General features: G+C 35.9%; 1 long non-coding RNA gene across 1 annotated transcript in view; it reads right to left on the bottom strand.

The window, feature by feature from the left end:
- LOC139359128 (uncharacterized) overlaps window positions 1-16730 on the bottom strand; it is a 282971-nt gene that overhangs the window by 49373 nt on the left and 216868 nt on the right. Inside the window, exons 9-11 of the long non-coding RNA XR_011614886.1 lie at window positions 8760-8901; window positions 1800-2016; window positions 220-342 (exon numbers count right to left, since the gene is read on the bottom strand). This is a non-coding gene — a long non-coding RNA (uncharacterized lncRNA). The remainder of the gene's footprint in view (window positions 1-219; window positions 343-1799; window positions 2017-8759; window positions 8902-16730) is intronic.

Below are 16730 nucleotides of genomic sequence, written 5' to 3'. Positions count from 1 at the left end.
ATATTGCCATTTACTACCTGGTTCTTTCTGATCCAATCAGATATAAGATATCTCTAACTGGATTCAAGCCAGTTAATTATCAGATCTAATTCAATCCTGGACCCGGTCCAATTTCTGTTATGACTTCCAAACCCAGTTTGGATCATACATTTGCTCAAGGCAACTCAGAGAGCTCAAAGCACAAATCTGTGGAGCTTCAGTATCCAAAAGAAAACTTACCATGATCGCCAGCTGCTCTGAGAGAGCAACAGACAGAATAGGCCTGGCGGGTACCTTGCTTGGTCACTCAGTGCTCATGGGGGTTGTTAGAAGCTCTACTTTAGACCCCACTTCTGATGCCATCTGTTAAAAGAAAAACATTAGCTGAATTAAGTTAAACAGAGTTGAACTGAGCAAAGAACGATTCATGAATTGGGCAGCCTCCAGAGCCAGAGTAGGTTCAGAGACTCCAGCATGGCCATATGGTAGAAGATTTGTGGACAGAAAAAGGATAGAGACACGCAGACAATGGTAGTGAGGTAAGCAAACAGCCCAATTGGTTACAGCTTAGCATTTTCCTTATTTGAACACGGTTTGAACAGTTGGCCACCTTTGGCCCAAACTTGGTAATTGGCACAAGAGTAGACTACGGTTTGTGTACAACTCCTTTAGGGTATAGTTGACAATGTACAGATAAACCTTTAGGCTGAACTTAAAATATGTAAGAAGATAGCTTTAGGCTAAACTTGATTTAACAATATTTACCAAGGAAAATCTACAGTAGATCAAACTTAATATATTTAATATATATGTCTTCTTTTATTATTTTGTTGGCATATGTATGAATTTTCAGGATTTTTTTTTTTGTGTTGAGGCACTGATTATATAGAGACAGCAGTAGAAGAAGATAACAAAACTTTCTGAGGGAAAGATCATTTTTAAATTATTAACAGGACCAACAGTATTTAGTGGTAATAATGTCTTTTTTCCAAATAATATATTACATATTTGTCAAAAAATGGATTTGGATCATATATTTTATATCTTTTTCTGCTCTAAAAGGCTGTAATATTTTTTAAATTATTATTAAAATTTTTTTGAATGTGTAAAATCAACTATTGCTACAGATTGATACTGTCACAGTTTGGCAAATATACATAAACTTATTTATTCTGACCTCTGTATAAGCATGTAATTATCTAATTAGAAAGTGCTAGAGTTCATTAACAATGCAAAACCCCATGGCTTTATGCTTTATTAAAAACCTGCTTTGTTTTTTAAAAGGTTGATTCAAATGCCATCAGAACCTGTTTTAAAATGGTTAGAAATGCTAGTGTCATTTTAAATCTAAATCCAAAAGAAAATTGATTTAGCATTGATAATTTAACATGTTCAAACCATGAGATATTTGTCAAAAATATGTTTGCTATACAGTTCATTATCTTGCAGGAGATATCTGATCATAAAAAAGATGTTCACGTTTTTGGTGACAAATGTTTTGGCAAAATTGGGGATTTGGGGGGTGGGGAGAAGAAAATATCCAAGTATTAAGTGTCAAGGAGAGAGAAACAAAATTATAAAAGTAATTCAAACCACAAGGAACTTGTAATAGTTGCTCAGAAGAAATAATTATTTCCTTATGCCGTTTGCTAAGAAATAGAGGATATGAAAAATTATATTTAACTGATGATGTAAATAGAGAAATAATGAGTGAGTATTGAATAGTTAAGGCCAAGGTAAGTATACTGTATCAGTTTGGGTTTGGTCAGGAGAAGGAACTACCTTAGATAATAGAAGTAGGAAAATAGAGGCTTACATACCACTGAAAGGAATGTTACAACATTCAGGAGAGAAGAAAATGGTAGGAGACAAATGCAGATCATCTCAACTGCCAGCCATTCAGAGAATAATGCCTAGAAGCTATTGGCAATCCTTTCATTGCCAAAGCCCACGTATATGCCTGTAGCCTATAACAGGTTCTCTTTGTCTGCCTCTGAAAATTTTCATCACTCACATTGATGGAATTTAAATGGGACCCTGTTGGCAAAGGACAGATAGTAAATATTTAAGATAAAAATATACAACAATAAGTTATGATTTGACACAAAGATAAATGATATCTAGATAAATATTATTAATCCATTTGTTATCAAATGCCTACATCAGGAATTGGATGGCATCCATGATAAACTATCATAATTTCTAAATTCAAAACTTTACTCATATGAAAACTTGAGTGATATTTTATGCCAGACTATAAAATTTATACCGGGAAATATAAAATATGATTAATTAGAATATATATCCAGAAACCTAGAAATAGGAGTGCATTTTTTTTACTTAACTATAGTTACAAATAATTTTAACCAAGACAAAGTTTCATACACAATATACATAATTTTTCTCTAGAACAAACAGGGCAACCAGATTCTAGTTGATACATTTACTGATTATTACATATAGTCAACGTTCTCATACATTCCCTGACTTAATAGGTCAATGAGTGACAGAGTGACAGCCATGTGGTACAATATTTTAAACAGTCTTGTGGAAACTATGTAATTTTTGTCCTTTAGAAGGTGGCTTTTTAGTTCAACTGAATCAGGAACACTATGAACAAAAAAACCTGACAATCTGCTTCACCCCCAAGATAGAGACAGGATGGCACAAACAGCAATGCTACTCCCTGTGGAAGCCCAAAAGCCAGCAAAGGATTCCAAGTAATCACCTTCTCACAGTCCCTGAGATCCCTGAACTCCAGTTGAGAGTGGTTTCTCTCTGCCCCCAAGCGTGCAGATGTGTAACAAAGCTCCTTCAAGGGTAACCACCTGCACACAGAAAGCTCTCATGCAAGACTATTCATTAATACAAAAGCTGGAGTCTCCTGGAGGAAGTCACACAGCACATTGAATGGAAAAGAACTTTCAGTCCAATATAACCTATTTGACATTGCTACTCTTCCACCTTTACACTTTAATACTTGGGTTCCTCTTTTGGTCTCTTTTTTTTGTTTGTTTGTTTGTTTTTGATGTGGAGTCTCCCTCTGTTACCCAGGCTGAAGTGCCGTGGTGATTGGCTCACTGCAACCTCCGCCTCCTGGGTTCAAGCAATTCTCCTGCCTCAGCCTCCTGAGTAGCTGGGACTACAGGCACGCGCCACCACACCAGGCTAAGTATTGTATTTTTAGTAGAGACGGGGTTTCACCATATTGGCCAGGCTGGTCTCGAACTCCTGACCTCTAGTGATTGGCCCACCAAGGCCTCCCAAAGTGTTGGGTTTACAGGCATGAGCCACCGCATCCAGGTTCTTTTGGTCTTTACATCAAACAGAAATAGACTCCAACAAACTTGCTGGCTCGTCTCTTCACTCTGACATAGCCCATGAAATTGCACCTTTTTCTCTCTACTTTGTAAAACAATGTAGTCCTCCTCTACTCTTATTCCCAAACTTGAAGAATGAACCTGTCCTATCAAGTTCCCCTAGTAGATCAAGAAATCTATTCAGCCTTTTTATAAAAGAATTATCATAATAAATAGTAAAATTCAATTTTCTGCATGATCTACTCTTTTGGCAACCTCATGCAACAACCAAAGGCAGTGTTCCTGAACTAATTACATAATCTAGAGTTTGTGAAAGAAAATTAAATCTTAGGACCCCAAATTCATTAAGCCAAAGGGAAAAGTCAAGCTGGGAACTGGCTCACACAAACCTAACTCCCCCTTTTTTGTTTCTAAATAAGATGGCTACAAGATGAAAAGCTCCATGCCTCCCGCATGTTTTGTCCACAAGGAAATTTTTAGCGAGCTGCAAGATCTTTACTCTAAAGTATTTCTATTAAAATTTCACCATGGCAATGTAAATTTCTAGTTTATCTTTACGGGAGCAGTCACCCCTCTGCCCACCAGACACAAACGCATATCCGATTGTTTCCCTGCCCCATTTTGTCTATGTTGTCTTACGTAAAATACACATTCCCCACATTTTTCTACTGCCTCATTTGTCTATGTCATCTCTGATGGTTAATACTGAGTTTCAACTTGATTGGATTGAAGGATGCGAAATATTGATCCTAGGTGCGTCTGTGAGGGTGTTGCCAAAGGAGATTAACCTTTCCATCAGCAGGCTGGGGAAGGCAGACCCATCCTTAATCTGGGTGGGCACAATCTAATCAGCTGCCAGGGTGGCCAGAATAGAAAACAGGCAGAAAAACGTGAAAAGGCTAGTCTGTCTTAGCCTCCCAGCCTACATTTTTCTCTCGTGCTGGATGCTTCCTGCCCTTGAACATTGGACTCCCAAGTTCTTCAGCTTTGGGACTCAGACTGGCATCCTTGCTCCTCAGCTTGCAGATGGCCTATGGTGGAACTTTGTGATCTTGTGAGTTAATACTACTTAATAAACTCCCATATATATATAACTTAAACTCCATACATATGTTAATTTATTAAGATTTTATATATGTGTGTGTGTATACATATATATACACATATATATTTGTTCTGTCCCTCTAGAAAACCTTAATACATCATTTTATGTAAAAAGTTTCAGATTTACTGAGCCAGACAAAGGCACGAATGACTATTTTTTTTTCTACCCCCATCTTACATGAAAATTGTGTACTTCTCAATATCTTGCCCTTTCCCCTTTAAATTTGGAACCCTCAAAATCATCTTCGGAGAAAGGCATAGATCTGTCTAGAGGGAATGTATCCTTAACTTTGGCAAACAAACCTCCTAAAATGATTAAGACTTGTCATTTTTCTCGATTGACAAGTTCCACTTTTAACCCTCAATGGACCCCTCTTAAAATTATATATATTAATTTTTTATAAATCTGGTGCTTTTTAATTTTTTTATGAGAAACTAAGAAAGATATATCAGGTAAAGAATACAAAACACATATCAGTTGCAGAAGAGTTATAGAATATAGAATAGTCATAGAATAGAAAGATATATCAGTTATAGAATAGTTATAAGGTATATCAGTTCTAGAATAGAAAACCACTCTGGCTTAATAAGATGTGCTTTTGGTGAACTTTCTATGACTTTAAACCTAGGTTAAAATCTTAATGGTCTCACTCGCCAGTTAGAAGACCGTGAAAAAAATCTCTTTATATCTCCAGGATGCTGTTTTTCTTCTCACTTGCAAAATGAGAATAATAGTAGGACCTGTTTTATAATGTTATTACATAAATTATAGCATAAATATTTATGAAGGGCCTAGAACAATGCCAGACACACAAATGTGTCTATTTTAAAAAATAAAGATAATTTTTATACAATACTATTTAAAAAAATAAAAAATATAAAGATGATAAGAAAAAAAAAAAAAACAGAATTTTTGAGGAATGAAATCAACGCATTAGTTCTTAGAAAACATGAGTGGAGGCAGCCATGGTCAAAAACATGTTGAAAACACTACTGTGGAAATGAGAACTCCTTAGGAAAGCTCCAAGTTCAGAGTCTGTTGTTGACGTAATATTACTCGTATTGTTACTGCTATATTATTAATTGTAGTAGTGGTTGCTGTAGTCTTTATTTATATTTTGGAGGAAGACAGAAACTCCTGTCTCAGTCTGCACTAGGCTGATTTTGTGTTGCTATTAAGAAATACTTGAGACTGAATACTTTTAAAAGAAAGAGGTTTAATTGGTTCTTCAAGCTGTACAGGAAGCATGCTTTTGGTGTCTGCTTCTGCTGAGGCCTCAGGAAGCTTACAATCATGGTGGAAGGCAAAGACGGAGCCAGTACAGTATGTGGCGAAAGCTGGAGCAAGAGAGAGAGCAGGGAGATGCCATGCACTTTTAAACAACCAGAACTTGCCTGAACTAACTGAGCAAGAACTCACTTATCACCATGGGAATGATGCTAAACCATTCACGAGGCATCCATTCCCATGATCTAATCACATCCCCACTTCCAACACTGGTGATTGCATTTCAACATGGGATCTGGAGGGGACAAATACCCAAACCATATCACAGTCTTTCACAGTATTTACCAGTGACAAATATTTAGGTTTGCTGTAAATCTTACTGATTAATCAACTAGGGAGACACATTTGAGGTAAGGCAGATAACTGTGTTAGTTTCCTACCATACCAGCCTTACTACTTGAGCCAAATCTACTCTCCAGTCACATTTATGTCAACTCTCTCCAGTTTGTCCAAACACAGTGACTTGTCAATGTGGCTTCCTAATTTTGATATTGTCCTCCTTTCCCTTGGTTGAGAAATACGCAAAGCAGTCCAGGAAACCTTTGGTTAAACTTGGCCTCATTGATTCATAATCTATACTCCAGCCTTACAGTGATATCCTCATTGAGGCATGGTTCAGCACCAAAGGTCACAGTAACTTTTACTTTAATTTTATCCTATTTTTACTCATAATTTAAAAACAAAACAAAAAAAATAGAACATATTAGAACTAAAAATTATACAGATACTTCTATTTTCCTTAATATGCATTATATAATACATATTATATATATTTAATGAAGGAAATACATATAACGAAAAAAGGTCTGATTTTTATTATAGTCCCATCCCTAACAGAAAAATCTTTGTAACTTCAGGCAAATAATACACTTCTCCAGACATTTTCCTCATCTGAAAAAACAGTAGTCACAAAGAAAGGAGGATATTAGATTAGATAATCTCCAATTTCTTTTCAGTAATGAAATTTAACAATCTATTAAAAAGTTATCTAAAGTACTGTCTCAAATTGCCCCAGTCCTCTGTTTAATGAAAACATAAATCACATTGTTCTTAATTCACTTCACTTCATTTACTCCTATAACAATGAAGAGTTTAGATGTGATTACATTTTATGATTTGTTACAGTTTGACTTGATAGCTAGATCCCAGGTCAGAGACCTTGATTTAATTTATGCTTGTTAACACTGAAGTTTATTTATGGCACTGAATAAATGATAGTGTAACAACACATTTGAAAATATCTTCCTAAGAGACAAGAGTTATTGCATTAATTTGCATTTTTTCTTTCTAGAATTTAGATAAATGTAAGTATTTATGGAAATAACAAATGTTGCCTGTTGGCTCTAAGATCTCTCTTCTGTATGTAATACTCTGGTGTTAATCTTCATGTTATCTTTTTGCTGAGTTCTCTTCAAAAAGTTGTAGTGTAGTTAATGTGGCAGACATAAAAGCAATGTTGATTCAATTTGATTTTCTGTATTTTTTCCTGGTGATTTGCAAAAAGAAGAGCAAAACGAGTGAAAATCAAGCCAGATTCTAAAATTATGACAGTCTGTAAAGAAAATTAGTTATTAATTATGATGCAGGTTTACAGCAATATTTGTTTTGAATGAAATATATTTTCATGAAAATGTAAACCAGGAACGACACAAAAATAAAAATGTTACCAGTGGAAGAATTGGGTATGTGTTTGGTAAAGTTTATATTTTAACAAATCTTTGAGTAGGAAATATAAAGTGAAAAAAAGTCTGAAAGTGGTATTTATAACTACAAACAAACCCCAAAGCTTAATTTTTAATTCTCTCTCTTCCAAAAGTCTCAATTATATTCTCTCAGTTAGAATACAAATTAAAATATTTCTCTTTGTGAGATACACAGTGTTTTGAAAGGAAATGAGCATTTTTAGTCTAACTACATGACAGTGGGTGCAATTCCTGGCTCTGCCAGCTACAAGCAGCCTGACTCTGTCCAAAACACTTGGCCACTTGTACTCACAGCTTCATGTATAAAATGTGAGCAACAGTGTTCACTGAGTGGGATTGTTGCAATGATATAACTGGTATCCTATCTGTAAAACACCTATAATAGAAACTGGCATATCAAATGTATATTCAGTGCTGATTCCTTACACCCTTTGCTTCTTTTTACCATCAGTTCTCCTCTGATTCTAGCCTTTTGGGATATTGACTTGAAGATTCTAGAAACTTGTGATTTCCATTGTTTATTTCCATTGCTTCCATTTTGTGTTGCTATAAAAGAATACCTGAGGCTGGGTAATTTACAAAGAAAAGAGGTTTATTTGGCTCACAGTTCTGTGGACTGTACAAGGAGCATGGTGCCAGTTCTGCTTCTAGTGGGGCCTCAGGAAACTTTTACCCATGGTGGAAGGCAGAGAGGAGCCATTGTATTATATGTTGAGAGAGGGAGCAAGAGAGAGTGACAGAGGTCCCAGACTCTTTTTAACAACCAGATCTTGAGTGAACTCATTACTATGAACTTACTACCACTGAGAGAGCACTAGGCCATTCATGAGGAATTGCCCCCATGATCCAATTACCTCCCACTAGGCTGCACTTTCAACATTGGGGATTACATTTCAATATGAGATCTGGAGGATACAAACATCCAAACTATACTGATGCATCTGTTAAATATCATTTTACAAATTCAGACTATTTAACAGCAGGTCAAAGTACTCAAGTGAGTAAAAGAGAGTGGATAGCTGTATCTCTGATGTTCATATAGATGGCACACAGAATCAGAGAAATGGTAACAGTAGTTGTTTAGGCTGTTAGGGTACTGTGAGTTATTGCTCTTTTCTACTTTAGTATCTCATTATTAAAGGAAACACAAGTTTTAATCCCTATCATACAGTGGGAAAGCCAGAAAAAGAAACCTATATGTAAGTACAAAGTGACTAAGATATATAAAAGTAGACAATTCAGTGCTAAAGTGAAATAAGTTTTGTCATAAAGATGAAAAATCTGAGAGATTATGGAATCATTTATAAAAGCCTTCAGAAAATAAAGAGGTTTGAGACAAATTTTAAAAAAAGGGAAGGATCTTACCGTGTGGTCAAGAGTAGTGACAAAGTCATTCGTAAGACTTCCTTGTTCTTAGGTTTCGAAATGTCCAGTGTTGTGGCAAGAAAATCCTTAGTGTGTCAGAGAACATTTGGTGCTGGGCTGCTGTCACATAAGCTAAACCTCACTATAAAATGGGAAAATAGGAAAAATTCACAGTATAATCATTTTATCAGATATACTCTGGAGGAAAAAAAAAAACCCCTCTACTTTCTCTTCATTGATTTTAGTTCACTATTGAGTCATAGTCTTGTTCAAAAATTGTTTCATTTCCTTTTGATTTCACTTATGTCATTTCTCATATTTAATGTTACCTTATATAAATAGCAGTTGCTGGCTATCAAATTAATGTGACAGTGTCCTCAGACATAACTGATTTTTCCATGGCTATGATTAATACTGAATGATTCACTGTTATTGAAAGTGGTAACCATTTATTAGCATTTTTCCTTTGAGATCAACTCCAAGGAGGTAAAAGCAAAGTAGCAGTTATCCTTCAACAGGTTTGCCCCGGAACCAACAGGCTTAATTGTAGTTTAAATTGTGATACAAATGGTATTTTTCTTGGCTACTGTCTATTCCATTCCTGCATTCTTTCAGTGGAGAGTTCCCTGTTCTAGCAGCCAATAGAATCAACACCATCGTTTCACCCTCTCTTCTTCTTCATCAAAATCTATTACTCTACATCCACTTCCTCTGTGGGTCCACTCCATAAACGGCCAAGATTCAAGCTAAGGTGTCAAATCTAGGAATAAGATTCTTTCTTATTTTATTGAAGGACATTTCATTTACTCCAGAACTGCTGTGTGTTTCCTATTTTATTTCCATTTAGGAAACATTGATTGAACATGTAGAATGCATTGGAAACAAAACTGACTCAGGAGACATACAATACATTTTACATTTTTTCTGGTTTCAAGAAGCATATAATACTGTAGGAGGAAGTATCTACAATAAATTTTACATTTTTCCTGGTTTCAAGAAGCATATAATACTGTAGGAGGAAGTATCTGTAACTTGATAAACTATATTATAAGAAGAAGAATGATAATAGTTATAAACAAAATATCATGGGGAAAGGGCTTTAAAAATGAATACAATATTTAAATATTTGCAACATATATTTTCACAATCTGTAATATGTATTTGTAATTTAAAAATATAAAACTAGTATTTGCAATAGTAATGATTTCTAACTATAATTTGCATTGCTAGATTCTATTATTAATTCTGATAGATTAAAAATCTCATATTTTTGAGACAATTCTCTAAAGGATGAATTACTCTATTTTGTTCCATCATTATAGTAAATTATATCAAACATTTAAAAAAGTCAAGTCATCTTTACATTTTTGTATTTTGGGAGATAATCATATGTGGTCAGAATGTATCACATATAAACACACACATTTTTACTGAAGTCAACTTACTAGTATTTTTTGTAAGAAATTTGAAGTTGTGTTAATTAAATCTTAGATATGTCTATTTTAGGAGTTCTTAAGGAACTGACTTTGGATTTTCTTAATCTTTATTGTACCTATGTCACCTGTTTACATTTGTGTATTACTACCATTCTTATGCTTCAGGCTTAATCTGCTAGGCTTTTTCTACTTTTCTGAATTGGACATTTTTATAATTTTGCTAGTGCATACATGAGGTCATAGCAGTTGTCAAAATATACATTTATATTCATGTACATCAAAGGCCACTATCGTAAGCTGCTACCCTTCAGTGATCCTGCAAGTCACTAGCCGTCCAGATCTCTTTCCTGGAACTTCTACTTGTCCAAACTTTCAGACACAGCCAGGATTTAGGTGAGACATGTCACATAATCCAACAAAATCAGTGATAAAGAACAAAATAATATTTCATGAAATATTTTTTAAAATAGAAATTAATACTGGGACAAGAGCCAAGATGGCTGACTGCATGCTGCTAAAAATAGCTTCTCCAACCTATTGAGAGACCAGACCATGAAGAAGACTGGCACACTCCAAGCAGATTTTCAGAAGGATGGCATTGGGAATAAATAGAGGAAGGCCACAGATCCTGCCCGGAAAGGGGAGGAGGCTGGGAACTCTGCACAAGATTGCTGAGTGCCAGGATGTGCTTTGTGCCCTGGGCAGCTCCTAGGGAAAGTATGAGTCAAATAGGCGTGAGTGGCCAAATATCACCACAGACCTCTGGAATCCTAGCTGAAGGGGAACTGATGACCCACATGAACATTTGAGTTGGCAGAGAGAGCTGCTTAGAGAGTTGACAGGGACAGGACTCTAAGTGGTGTAGAGCCTACAGGGTTTGGCATGGAAATGGCAGCAGTGGCACATGGTTGGGGACACCCATACCCCAAGGCTCACCATGCTCCTCTAGGTGGCTTGGGCCTTTGTTGCCTATAAGACATGGGTGGAACAGGACTGTCTGCTCATGGGATGGGGACAGTCTGATCTGACAGCCCCCTGTCTGCTGGTCTCTCCCAGTAGTGCAGTCTGAGATCTCCAACTGTGGCATTTCCCAGTGGCCACTGCCATAATATCTTCACTGGCAGATACCACCAAATCATCAGAGAGCTTCTGCAGATGAGCCACTCCCAGCATGCACCTGCTGACAGCACCCCACACTGCTTCACCAGTGTGCTTTTGCTCACAGCCTTCTTGTACCACTTCATTGGTGATTGAAAGCATAGGCCTCACTACCACTTCCCCAGTGAAGTACTTTTGCCGGCATGACCCATTAAGAGGGTTGTTACCAGTGGACTGGGAATACTTCAGCCCCTCTGGTGAAACAGGATCCCTGAGGAGTCAAAGAACAAAGCTGTGGGCCCGGTCCCAGTCCCCAGGGTTAGAGCATGCAGCCCAAGAGTGCTGATCTGAGCCTTGGCCCCCTGTGAAACTGTCCAGAAATGAATCCAGTCAACTGAATCCAATTTATACCACAATCAAATGCACAAGGGCATCACAGAATATAAAACCAATAAGCCCCATCCAAAGTATAGCAACTAGAAAGATTACAGGATCATTAGCCCACACAGATGATAAAGAACCAATGCAAGAACTCTGGCAACTTGAAAAACCAGAGTGTGTTCTTACCTCCAAATGATTGCACTACTTCCCCAGAAATAGTTCTCAAACACACTGAAATGACAGACAGAACATTCAGAATCTGGATGGAAATGAAAATCATCAAGATTCAAGAGAAACTTAAAACCCAATCCAAGAAATCTAAGGAAGCTAGGAAAACAATATAAGAGCTGAAAGACAAAATAGCCATTTTTAAGAAAGAACCTAAACTGATCTGATAGAGCTGAAAACTCACTACAAGAATTTCATAATACAATCATAAGTATAAAATCATAATAGACCAAGCTGAGGAAAGAATCTCAGAACTCAAACATCAGTTCTTTGAGTAAACTCAGTCAGACCAAAATAAAGAAAAAATTTAAAAAGCATTAACAAAACCTTCAAGAAATATGAGATTATGTAAAGAAACAAAACCTACAACTCAGTGGCATCCCTGAAAGAGGAAAGAGAGCAATCAACTTGGAAAAAATATTTGAGGATATTGTCCAAGAAAAGTTCCCCAAACTCGCTAGAGAGGTCAACATTCAAATTGAAGAAAATCAGCCAAGCTCTGGGAGATACTACACAAAAATGACCATTCCCAAGACAAATAGTCATCAGATTCTTAAAGGTCAGTGAGTAAGAAAAAATATTTAAGGTAGCTAGAGAGAAGGGGAAAGGTTATCTACAAAGGGAACCCCATCAGGCTAACAGTGTGCCTTTCAGCAGTCTACAAGCCAGAAGAGAATGAGTGCCTATGTTCAACATCCTGAAAGAAAATACATTTCAACCAAGAATTTCATATCCAGCCAAAATAAGCTTCATAAGTGAAAGAGAAATAAAATTGTTTTCAGAGAAGCAAATGCTAACAGAATTTGTTACCACCAGACCTGCTTCAGAAGAGGTCCTTAAGGGAATGGTAAACATGGAAACAAGAGACTGTAGCCAGGCATGACAAAAATGCAATTTAGTACATAGACCATTGACATAGAGATAGTACATAGACCATCTCTTCTACTTTGTAGAATAGATAAAACTGGTGTTAATTTCACACAGCTCTTTATGAAACCATCTGGGCCCAAAGATTATGAAGCAACCACATAAACAAGTCTACATAACAACTGGCTAACAAGATAATGACAAGGTTAAATCTGCACACATCAGTATAAACCTTGAACATAAATGAGACAAATGCCCCATTTGAAAGACACAGACTGACACATTGGATAAAGAAGCAAAACGCAATGGTAAGCTATCTTCAAGACACCCATCTCACATGCAATGATACTCACAGGCTCAAAGCAAAGGCCAAAAAAAGCAGGGTTGCTATCCTTATTTCAGACAAAACATGCTTTAAATCAACAATGCTTTCCTTTTTGAATAAAGGGTTAAATTTAACAAGAAGACTTAACTATTCTAAATGTATGTGTACCCATCACTGGAACACCCATATTCATAAAACAAGTTTCTAGAGACCTATGCATACACTTAGATAACTGCTTAATAATAGTGGAAGACTTAAATACCCTACTAACAGTGTTAGATAGATCAATGAGGCAGATAACTAACCAAGATATTTGGGATCTAAACTCAACATTTGACCAAAATGATTAGACAAACATGTACAGAATTATCCAAACAAAACCAGAATATCCATTATTCTCATCTGCACATGGCACATACTCTAAAACTCACCACATGCTTGACCATAAAGCAATTCTCAGCAAATTCACCAAATCAAAATCATACCAACCACACTCTCAGATCACAGTGTAATTAAAATAGAAATCAATACAAATAAGATCTCTCAAAACCATACAATTACATATAAATTAAACAATACACCTCTGAATGGCTTTTGGGTAAACAATGAAATTAAGGCAGAAATCAAGAAGTTCTTTAAAACTAATGAAAACAAAGATACAACATACCAGAATCTCTGGAGCATACCTAAAGCAGTGTAAGAGGAAAATTTATAGCATTAAAAATTCACATCAAAAAGTTAGAAAGATCACAAATTAACAACTTAACATCACACCTAGGAGAACTATGAAAACAAGAGCAAACCAACCACTAAGGTAGCAGAAGAAAAGAAATAACCAAAATCAGAGCTGAACTGAACAAAATGGAGGCATGAAAAGACTTACAACAGATAAACAAAACCAAAAGTGTGTTCGTCAAAAGAATAAAGATTGGTATACAACTATCTAGACTAATAAAGAAAAAAAGAGAGAAAACTAAAACGAACACAATCAGAAATGACAAAGTGGACATCATCTCTGACTCCTCAGAAAATTAAAAAAAAAAAAAAACTCTCAGACTATTATAAATACCTCTATGCACACAAAACTAGAAAACCAGGAATAAATAAATGAATTCCTGGAAATATACAATTTCTCAAGATTGGACCAGGAAGAAATTGAATCCCTAAACAGACTCATAATGACTTCCAAAATTCAATCAGTAATAAAAATCTGTCAACCAGAAAATGCCCTGAACCAGACGGATTTGCAGCTGAAATCCACTAGATGTATAAAAAAGAGCTGGTAACAATACTACTAAAACTACTGCCATAAATAGAGGAAGAAGGACTCATCCTTAACTAATTCTATGAGGTCAGCATCACTGTGATACCAAAACCTGGCACAGACACAATAAAGAAAAACTTAGACCAATATTCCTGAAGAACATAGATGTAAAAATCCTCAACAAAATATTAGCAAACTGGATCTGACAGCACATCAAAATGCTATTCCCATGATGAAGTAGGCTTTATTTCTAGTTGGAAAGGTTGGTTCTATATACACAAATCAATCAATGTGGCTCATGACACAAACAGAACTGTAACAAAAAACCACATGCTTATCTCAATAGACAGAAAAGTCTTCTGATAAAATTCAATATCCCCTCATATTAGAAACCCTCAACAAACTAAATATCAAAGGCACTTACCTCAAAATAATAAGAGCTATTTATGATGAACCCACAGCAAACCTCATACTGAATGGACAAAAGTGGGAAGCATTCCCCTTGAGAACCAGAATAAGTCTAGAATGCCCATTCTCACCACTCCTGTTAAATATCATTTTGGAAGTCCTAGCCAGAGCAATCAGACAAGAGAAGAAATACAAGGAAACCAAATAGAAAGACAGGAAGTCAACTATCTGCCTTCTCAGAAGATACAATTCTATACCTAAAGAACCTGGTAGTCTCTGCTGAAAGGCTCCTCCACCTAATAAAAATACTTCAGCAACGTTTCAGAACACAAAATAAATGTATTAAAATCAGTAACATTTCTATAAACCAGTAACACTCCAAATGAGAAAAAAAAAAACAAGTACACAGTCTCATTGACAAGAGCCACAAAAAAGAATCAAATACCTGGAAATACAAGTAACTAGGGAGGTAAAAGATCTCTACAATGAGAATTACAAAGCACTACTGAAAGAAATCAGACACAACACAAATAGAAAAACATTTCATGCTCGTGGATTAGAAGAATCAGTATTGTTAAATTGGCCATACTGCCCAAAGCAATTTACAGATTCAATGCTATTTCTATCATACTATCACATTTTCACAGATTTAGAAAACTTTATTCTAAAATTCACGGGGAACCAAAAATGAGCCTGCATAGCCAAAGAATTCCCAAGTAAAAAGAACAAAGCGAGAGGTATGACACTACTTGTATGAATCCATTCTCACATTGCTATAAGGAAATACCTGAGACTGGGTAATTTATAAAGAAAAGAGGTTTAATTGGCTCATGGTTCCACTGGCTGTACAGGACGCGTGATGCTGGCATTTGCTCAGCTTCTGAAGTGGCCTCAGGAAACTTACAATGAAGGCATAAGGCAAAGGGGGAGCAGACACATCACATGGCTGGAGCAGGAGCAAGAGGGTGAGGAAGGAGGTGCTACACACTTTTAAACAACCAGATCTCACAAGAACTTACTCACTGTCATGAGAACAACACCAAAAGGATGATGCTAAACCATTCATGAAAAAAAAAAAAAAATGCCCCCATGATTCAATCACCTCCCACCAGGCTCCACTTTCAACACTGGGGGCTACATTCAGCAAGAGATTTTGGCAGGGACACAGATCTAAATGATATTACTACCTGACTTCAAACTGTACTACAAAGCTTTAGTAATCAAAACAGCACGGTATTGGTAGAAAAAAAAACAAACACATAGACCATTGGAACTGGTTAGCGAACTTATAAATAAAGGCCACCTATAACCATCTGACCTTCAGCAAAGTTGATAATAACAAGCAATGGTGAAAGGACTCCCTATTCAATACCTGGAATAACTGGCTAGATATATGCAGGAGATTGAAAGTGGACCCTTCTTTCACCATATACAAAAATCAACTCAAGACAGATTAAAGACTTAAATGTAAAATCTAAAACTATAAACGTTCTAGAAGAAAACCTATTAATACTATGATGGACATAGGCTCTGGCAAATATTTCATGAAAAAGACTCCAAAAGCAACAAAAACAAAAATTTACAAGGGAGACCTAATTGAACTAAAGCGCTTCTGCATAGCAAAAGAAACTATCAACAGAGTAAACAGAAAACCTACAGAATGGAGAAAATATTTGCAAAGTATTTGAATTGAAAATATTTGCATTTAAAAAATGTCTAATATCCATAATCTATAACAAACTTAAACACATTTACAAGCAAAAAAAGAAACCTCGTTAAAAAATGGATAAAGGACATGAGCAGACACTTCTCAAAAGAAGATAGATATACAAGCGACCAACAAACCTATGAAAAAAGTTCAGTATCACTAATCATTACATAAATGCAAATAAAAACCACAATGAAATACCACCTAACAACTGTCAGAATGACTATAAGTAATAAAATAGCAGATGCTGGCAAGA

This window comes from Macaca nemestrina, chromosome 16, assembly GCF_043159975.1.
Source record: "Macaca nemestrina isolate mMacNem1 chromosome 16, mMacNem.hap1, whole genome shotgun sequence".
Taxonomy (NCBI): Eukaryota; Metazoa; Chordata; class Mammalia; order Primates; family Cercopithecidae; genus Macaca; species Macaca nemestrina.
Note: the sequence above shows the minus strand (reverse complement) of the source record. Positions and strands in the feature narration are given on the sequence as shown.